The 7,478-nt window shown below is 36.3% G+C and overlaps 1 protein-coding gene across 7 annotated transcripts in view; it reads left to right on the top strand.

Moving 5' to 3' along the window:
• The window catches only part of LOC107667613 (kelch-like protein 29), a 298,485-nt gene that overhangs the window by 23,782 nt on the left and 267,225 nt on the right, over window positions 1-7,478 (top strand). The gene's annotated exons all lie outside the window — the stretch shown is intronic.

Here is a 7,478-nt window from a genome sequence, read left to right on the forward strand (position 1 = left end):
TTTTCTCAGGATTGTAGATTTTGTAACAGTGTGTATTTTGTATTCAGTGTGTGTTTGAATAGTTAAATTATTAATGTGCTTCCATGGAACACAAAGTGAGATGCTCTTTTAAAAGCTTAAAAGTGCACCATAAAGGTACCATAAGTCTGATACACTCTATTCCAAGTCTTCTGAAACTACAGTATATGATAACTGTGAGAGGAGCAGACTGAAATTTGACTGGAACTTATTGCTCTTAGTAGCTTTGGAGCCTCTGTTCACCATTTACTTCCATTGTATCAAAAAGAAAAACACAAAATTTGATCCTTTTGTGTCCCAAGGAAGAAAGAAAACCCACACAGCTTTGAAGGTGAATGAACAAACACCTTGAATTTTTAAGCAAACTACTCCTTTAAATCACTTATTGATGCGTAGTGACAGGACATCTGCTGCATATTCAAATAGACTGTGCATTTCAATTAGCAAAGGTCTGAGATAACATCAAAACTGCAAAACTGAATTGCCCTCCACCTTTCTGTCTTATAATAGTCCTGCCAATTATAATCTTTTTAGTCCTACGTATTTATAGTGAATTTGGATTCTTGATCTATATATATATAATATAATTTGAGAGAGGAGGGGCGCTGAAATAGCCAGGGCTGGCGGCGTGTGATAGGGCACACCTGAACCGAATGGAGACTAATCACCGCCACTGTTTAAATGCCGAGCGCGCCTCTCCTCGGGAGACCGGTCTCTTCCCCGTGCATGCACGATTAATTTTTTTTATAATAATATATATATATATCTCTTAATATTTGAAGGTTTTATATATGTAGTGAATTTGCTTTCGCCAACCAAGGGAGGCGAAATAGTGTAGTGATGGGTACTCATATTTTGGGTCACGTGTTACTTAAAGTGTGGTTAGGATTACATCACATAAGAAAGATTGGTGGGGTCTCTAACTTGTAGAACCTCTTTCTGTATCATCAACACAAGGAAGACACAAGTGTAAGAGTAAACAACTACTAAAATGAATACCATGAATGAAAAAGGAATAAAGTGCATAAGATGCATAAAATGCAAGTGATTATGTTGGGTGTTGCCATGTCAGAGCTACGTTATCTGGAAAGATCAACTGTTGCTGCTCTGAAAGAAATAAGGTGAAGAACCTTATTATGTATTAAACAAGTAAATGAATCATTTGTTGTCAACTGACATCAGCTATATAACATCTAATGTAAATTAGAATTTCATATACTGATAATACACAACAATGCCAAGGTCTCTGGAAGAGGTTTGGATAAGTGATAGTTACGTTCTCTGCGATCGAGTGAGCAGTCCGGTGGCGGTGACTTCTTCCACTGGTTGTGCTGGTAACAATGCAGTGGGGAAGGGAGCAGGAATCCATTTCAACAGCCTTGAACACGAAGCGCTGTAGGATGCTGATCTCCTGGAGCACCAAAGGGTCCTAAAATCTGGAACACACAGATGTGGCCCTGGAGTAGGTGCAGAAGGTCCTTGCCTGGAACACGCAAGCAAAAGTACCTTGAAGTGAAGGGTTGCTCTCCGGAACTTAACCTTGTTGCAGATGTCTGTGTGTCTTCTGCCTCTCTGGTCTAGAGACTCAGAACTTGGTCAATCTGCTTTATCTCTCTAGGATGGAAACTCAGCACGTGCTGCATCTGTTGTTGTCTCGCTGGGAGGAGACTCTGAAGTCTGAACGTAGATTATCTATTTTCTCGCGGGCTGGAGGCTCAGAACGTAGGTTGATCTGGTATTGTCTCACTGGACACGCCGGAGACTCAGAACAAGGAGTGTAAAATAGTAAAAAAAAAAAAAGTAAAATATAAAATAGTAAGTAAAATAATTAATGTATACACACACGTGTGTATACATTAATGTGTGTATACCCCCCACCCGTAAAATATAAAATAGTAAGTAAAATAATTAATGTATACCCCCCCCCAGCTGTGTGATTGGAGTGTCACTGCCTGTGCTAAGTGAAATGTTAAACTAACATTGAGAAAATTACCCCACCAAAATCATCTGAGCTCTTCAGAGTCCTGCAATTTCCTGTAAATTTGATTGCTGTTGTGTTCAAACTCATATCAGGAACAGTTTGATCATTTGAAGCTCATTTTAATGCTAAATTTCAATAGCTTCATTGGGAGGCTGATGTCATGCGATTGGGCCACTTTTTGCTTTCGTTATGTGCAAGATTAAGTTCCCTGCTGAAAGAAAGTGTGAAAATTTTTGATAATCACGAAATAGCTTCTCCCTCGTCTTTGCTGATGCTGAGAGAGCGTGCATAATTTTTGTAGTACTTGCGAACTCATAATCATTAATTTTTCTCATTTCGCATTCATTTGCATCCCTAAAAACTGCTGTTTTTCCACACCTCCACATCTGCACCCTCTCTCGGTGTGATTAGGACGTCTCCGGCGCGGCCGTGGTGGCATCACCCCCTGGGGACTCGCACACAGCAGGGGTCATAACACGTTTGCCTAAAGCCTAATGCGTGAGATGAGAGCCCTGCGCAGACCGTCGCTCAGGAACGCTCCCCGTACTGTTTAAGGTCCATTAGGGACTGTGCTTTAGCATAAACACCATCTGAACAGATAGGGAACTACAGAGGATTCCAGGCAAGCGTCCAAGTGCCGAGCTCTTTACAGGGGAATGTCGTATTTACACGCAGATGGTGACATGATGTAGCGTGTTGGTGTGATTCAGTTCGTGGAATTTAAAAATGACCATTGCAATGATTAAGAGACACTATAAATGATTATTTGTACTTTGTTCTTTTTAATTTTGAAGTGAAATTTCTGTTGATTACTGTAGTTAGTGTAGTTTCATCAGTACATGGTGTTGTAAAGAAACAAAATATAATATATATATTAAAATGTAAAAAAAAATTATTTTTATATATTTATCATGTGTTTATCATACCAGTAAATTTTGCTCACTATATATAAACAAGTATTTTTAATATTATATAAATGTATTTTATTTTTAGAAATTTTATTCTTTATACATAATTTTTTTTTAACTTGTTTCTGTTTATTTTTATCAAATGTATTTATTATAAAATTATTTATTGTAAAATATTTATTTATTTTAATCACATTATTATTATTATTTTTATTTTTATTTTTCTCTTTTGAATAATGTGCACTCATGAATGATTCACAAAAGATCAGAAACATATGTGACCCTGGACCACAAAACCAGTCATAAGGGTCAATTTTTCGAAATTGAGATTTATACATCATTGACCCATACAATGTATTTTTGGCTTTTGCTACAAATATACCCCAGCGACTCAAGACTGGTTTTGTGCTCCAGGGTCACATATTTTAAAGGAATTATTTACTTCAAGATGTAAATCCTATTTATTATAAAATAATGTTTGGTTTTTTTTTCGGGTGAACTGTTGCTTTAAGAAAGCAGGTTCCCCGTTGAGTTCATGTAGTTTTTATGAGCAGGTGTGTAACGGATCAGATTGAGAGTACACACTGAAGGATAAGGACAGCGCTGATGGATGGCTTGACTCAGAGGTGCTCGGAGGAGAACGTTCCCGTTTCCTCTCCAAATGTCACAGCGCTCAGCAACTTCAGAGAGTGTGTCACCTGCGCTGTCATTGATCGGCTAAGCCGGCCACTTCATCTCCTGTTTTATGGATGACCGAGCGAAAGATCGCGGCCTCGGTGGAACACAGTATCCCTGGATCTGTGCCTTCACACCGCGAACCTGAGCTGGAGCCGCGGGGAAGGGTTACGCCGAGTGCACGCTTGTCGAGTCTGCTTGTTTTCGGAGTGTTTAAGCGTGCTTCAGAACGGATTTGCCCTGTTTGTGTGCTCTCAGTCGTTCATTAATTCAGCCAGCATGTAATCTTATTAACTGAAGTGGCTTACAGTGAGGCATTTCAACCGGCTGTGTCATATCATGACATTTGAACCAGACGTGGACTGCCGTTTGGCATTTTCGCATTTCCGTAATAACATAATCAGGCACTTCAAATGTGCTGAATGAATTCAGTCTCATACTGTATGTGCGGGAGACCTGGAAAACTTTCTAGGCGTCAAATAAACGATCTAACCTGTCATAACAGTCTAAATAAGAGGCAAACTTCGGCCCATCGGCACCTCCTGAGAGCGAGACAGGCAGAGCGCCTTTTTTTTGGCTGCCCATTGACAGGTAACATCTCCAAAGGCCCTGGTGCCCTCTTACTCTGCCAGTCAATCTGTCTTGCTTTCGCACTCTTTCGTCCTGTCACTCAAGCACCCGCTATATTTAACCTGTCAGAAAACAGGCTAATATTTGGAATTTGTGCTTAAGTTCATCACACTGCCACTCAAGACTGTCAGCTGTTGACTTGACTTGGGATTAAAGTCGTTTGCTGGTTTATCGCAGCGTGTGGTGGTTAAGCCGGTTTTTGGTGTCCTGGGTTCAACTTTGCTCACCACTTAAGAGTTAATTGTTAAAATGCATGCAGTTTCAATTAAACAGTGTTTGCTGTTGTACTTTATACTCAAAGAATGTTAGTATTCTAGGGGCCAGTTGATGGACGTATTGTAGGGGGCGTCATCAACTTTTTTTTTTTTTTTTTTTTTCAAAATCAGAAAAGTCCATTAGTATCATATTAGCATATTAATGACTTCAAGGCTGATGGACATGGAGTAAAAACCATAAAACTTTTGATTTCTTAAGGTCTTTAGTCTTTGCAAACCCATAGCATTTTTGTTCTAATATGTACTGTAAATTAAAAAAAAAAGATTATTATTATTATTATTATATTTGCAGAAATATATATTCAGCTTTATTCTATTGAATAATAATATTGATGATGATGACGATTATTATTGATTTTACAAATTTTTTAAAATTTTTATTATCGTTAAATACATTAATTTTACACTATTGTTATATAAGAATAATACTTTTATATAATAATATTTATTTATTTATTTATTTATTAAATGTAGTTTTTTTAGAATAATAATTTTACATAACATCAAGAGTATTAATATTATAAATTTTACATATTTTTTTATATAAAAGTATACGTTTATGTAATATTTTTTTTCTCAGTTATTATTAAATGTTTTAGTCATTATATAAGAATAGTACTTTTATATAATAATCTTTATTTAATAAATATAGTTTTTTAGAATAATAATTTTACATAACATCAGCAACAGTATTAATATTATTCGTTGTACATAATTTTTTATATAATAAGTATACTTTTATATAATATTTTTTCTCATTATTAAATGTTTTAGTCAATAATAATAATATTAATAATAATATATTTTGTGCTTTCTTAAGTCGTGTTTGAATAGGTACTTGAGCATATAGATTTCCTGTTTTTTATTTTAATCTTCATCAGCTTTGTTGCTCAAGGCATGATTATTATAGGTGGTTTTCACAGCTGCAGAAAAAGATAAATTGAAACTGATACCCATTACTATAAAAATATATAATTATGCGTTTGAAGATTAATATCAGTGGTGTTCCTACAAATGAGATTTAGTTAGTTTTATTTATATGCAAAGTAGAAATTAAAATGTCATCCATATGATTGCTGGTGGGGCGCCAAAATGCATTTTCATTAATTCACTAAAAAAATGCTCTGAATCCCTGAATTATTGTGCAGTCTATTGTGAAACGCAGCCTAGCGTACATGGTACACCGTTTCATAATTTTGGGGCTCTTAATTTTTCATTATATAACAGAAAATATTCCGTTTATCATGGACGGTGTGGCTTGTATTACCTGTCCTGTAGCGTGACCAAGAGCTTGGGTGTGAAAAATCGCACAAATGAGGCGAGAAAGCATCTCCAAAACACACAGTGGAAAGATCGGACCGTAATGCAGTCCCAATGAGACCGAAATTCCTGTAACACTCCCGACACGTTCGCTGGAATCACAATTAATCTGCTTTTAAATACTAAATGTGTGTTTTGATGGGCGTCCAGCCCATTTGCTTATCTTGGGTTCCTGTCGACCTTACTACTGTAAATGATCCCAGAACAGACGTGTTTGGGACACAGTGCGGTGCCGTGGTGCTGATGAAGTGTTTTATGGGACGTTAAGGAGATATGGTGTGGCGCGCTGAAGGGCTTCACAGAAAAACCCCATGACATTTAAGGTATGACAGGAGGTTGAGAGGTTAGCCTTCATGTTTGTTTTGATGGTTCTTGTTAGCATTTTTTCACCCCAGCACGACATCCATTAGCCGGGTTTACGGTGCCATTAAAAGGGATTCCAGGGAGATATTTAGAGCGGCTACATGTGCTGAACAGATGCTGAGCGTTCTATAGGTGGAGAAATGTTGGAGGATCTATATCCGACCTTGTGCTGTTTCTATGGATATTGCTTCCTTTAAAGGTGCACAGAGTTTAGAAACACATGGACTGATGTTAAGTCAACATGAAGTCAAAATTTACCCCATTTACTTTGCTAATGCATGTTTCAGGTCTTGTTGTGGTGATGCATTAGTGCATGCTATTCCAAAGAAGAAAAACTGTCGTCTTAATCTTTCATCAATAACTTTTTTTTTTCCTTTTCAGCCCACTGTACAGTATGTCACCTAGCACTACTATCCTATTGGACAGTACTGGGTAGATTACTTACAAATTGTAGTCTATTACTGATTACAGATTACTAGGGCTGGGTTTTGACACAAATTTCACGATTCGATTCTCATTCACAAGCTTTCGATTCGATTACCAATTCGATTCGATTCGATTCAATATCGATTATTTTGGTTACATATCAGGTACAGTACATGCCAAATTTTCTCAAGGAAAAAAAAATCTCTCAACTAATGCTGTAAAATATACATGAGAGTCAGTTGGTACTACATTATAATATTGAAGGTTAAAATTGACTGATTTGTGCTGTACAACTGTTTAAATTGCACTTAATTAAATTTTTATAATAATTAAGTTACAATTACTTCAGTTAGTTTTTTTAAATGTACACATTTAAATAGTGGCTGTCATAAAAACTTGGACTGATTTATTCAAACATAAATAAAGCATTAGGGCTGTCAAAATGGCTGAAAAACTAAATTCAAATTTTTTACTTAAGTATTATCAAAATTCGAATTATATTCTAAATTAAAATTCATAATTTCAGTTAGGGTGAAGAAAAGCTTTTGGCTTCTCTCCTGAGGCCACAAGAGGGCCCGAAATTAAGAAATATATCGTGATATAAATTTTGGCCATATCGTCCAGCCCTACTATCTGTGGAACAAAAAGTGCATAATGTTTAAAATAATGTTTATAAACCAATTATAATTAAGTTGCTTAAACAACTATAAACAAAACAGCATCATGTATGTATGCATAGTTTAATACAAAGGTCCGAAAGCCAGTCACATGGAGTACATTTTTGCAGTGGGATGGGGAAAAAACCCGCAATAAAGTCTCAAGATATGTTTTTTCAAAGTTGAACTTGCATTAATTTTACATGGCTTTCTAAACATGCGGCTC

Source organism: Sinocyclocheilus anshuiensis, unplaced genomic scaffold (assembly GCF_001515605.1).
Source record: "Sinocyclocheilus anshuiensis isolate Anshui unplaced genomic scaffold, SAMN03320099.WGS_v1.1 scaffold1189, whole genome shotgun sequence".
In the NCBI taxonomy this organism is placed as follows: Eukaryota; Metazoa; Chordata; class Actinopteri; order Cypriniformes; family Cyprinidae; genus Sinocyclocheilus; species Sinocyclocheilus anshuiensis.